The following is a 2,020-nucleotide window of genomic DNA, read 5'->3' as shown; positions in this document are numbered from 1 at the left end:
AGCTAGATGCATCATTGAAAAACTTTTAAATGTTAAAGATGCCAGTCTCCCCTCCAGATTCTAAACCAAGGGTTGCAAACTAGGCAAACAGGTTTTGCCTGACTAGCAGAATATTTTTTTAAAAAATTGATCCAGCATTTAAAAGTTGTGAGTTTCAGTGTTCTGTGATGGCCTAGAGGGGTGGGGTGGAGGGGGAAGCTCAGGGAGGGGATATATGTATACTTATAGCTGATTCATTTTGTTTTACAGCAGAAACAAACACAATGTGGTAAAGCAATTATACTCCAGTAATAAAATAAATAATAATAAATTATGATGAAAATGCAAAAAAAAAAGGTTTTATCTGAAAATCCAGATTTGTTGGCTATTCTGAAAGATTGGAAGATGTGACAACACTGGATCCACAGCAGCAATTAGCAAGAGGTGGATAGCAGCCGTCCTGTTTGGATGTGGCATCTGCTCTCGTTTGACCATCCCCACCACTCACATTAGGGTGACCACATAACTTGGCCAAACTCGGCACTCCTGAGAGTAAAACGGGTGCCTGGACCATCAACCTAAACCAGGACTGCTGTGGGCAATGAGGATGTATATAGTTACCTCACTTCACACTATTACACTGGACTTTCTTCTCTGATTTGCCCAACTATTAATTTGGTTATATGGTCATAAGTTAGGGATTCCCATAAGGAAGAAGGGAGAGAAAAGGTGTAAAACAAGTGAGAGACCTAAAGGGTGAAAAAAAAAAAAAAGACATGAGAAAAAGCATATTACAGTGAATGCCAATTACACCAAACCTTCAGGTGAAGGCAGAGCCTTGCTGGTGGCTGGCTCAGCATGTAAGTTTGACCTTCCTGGCTCCCTGCCCTACACAGCACTGTCAGTTTTAATAAGCTGTAATCCTGTTGCTATGAGCGAGACTAATCAAACTGCAGAGAGCAGCCTGTTCCTAATCAGAAAGGCACAGGATAATCATTTAACTCTGTGGTTTCTCAGTGAGCTCCAAGCTGCTTCAACAGAAAAAAAAACATCCTGGAGAAGATGGTTGCTTACACACTCTAATCTTGACCTTTTGATGGCCTTTGTTTGAAATTTTATTAAAATTCTTTAATTACACAAATATTTAGTTTGAAAAATGTGTTAAAAGAGTCTCTTCCCTTTATTCTCAGAGAAGAATAAAATATCCACCAACTGCTCCCCTCCCCCGACCCCCCGCCACATACAGGAAACCTCAGACTCTTATTGATTTCTCAAGAGTCCACTTTAACTGATCACAGCCCCAAACCCTCTCCCTGGTGGCTCAGATGGTAAAGAATCTGCTTGAAATGTGGGGGACCCAGGTTCGATCCCTGGGTTAGGAAGATCCCCTGGAGAAGGGAATAGCTACCCTACCCACTCCAGTATTGTTGCCTCGAGAATTCCATGGACAGAGGAGCCTGGTGGGCTACAGTTGACAGGGTTGCAAAGAGTTGAACACAACTGAACGACTAACCCTTTCTGAGAGAGTCAATTCCTAGGCAGGTTGATAAGAAGTCCAAGGGTCCCTGAGGAGACAGGGGTCTGAGGTTCTGGAGGAAGAGATAGGGGTCTGGAATTCTCAAGGAGGAGGAAAGGACAAACTTTTTTCTTTTTTCTCTCTACATTCCTTAGTCACATAAAACAGTTTTTTCTTTAAGCCCGGAAGTGATGATTATACAAGTTCAGTTCAGTTCGGTCGCTCAGTCGTGTCCGACTCTTTGCGACCCCATGGACTACAGCACGCCAGGTCTCCCTGGCCATCACCAACTCCCGGAGTTTACTCAAACATGTCCATTGAATTGATGATGCCATCCAACCATCTCATCATCTGTCGTCCCCTTCTGCTGCTGCCTTCAATCTTTCCCAGCATCAGGGTCTTTTCAAATGAGTCAGCTCTTCGCATCAGGTGGCCAAAGTATTGGAGTTTCAGCTTCAACATCAGTCCTTCCAATGAATATTCATGACTGATTTCCTTTAGGATGGACTGGTTGGATCTCCTTGC

Source organism: Bison bison, unplaced genomic scaffold, assembly GCF_000754665.1.
Source record: "Bison bison bison isolate TAMUID 2011002044 unplaced genomic scaffold, Bison_UMD1.0 scf7180017864215, whole genome shotgun sequence".
In the NCBI taxonomy this organism is placed as follows: domain Eukaryota; kingdom Metazoa; phylum Chordata; class Mammalia; order Artiodactyla; family Bovidae; genus Bison; species Bison bison.
The sequence above is the reverse complement of the archived record's forward strand: the minus strand, read 5'-3'. Positions refer to the sequence as shown.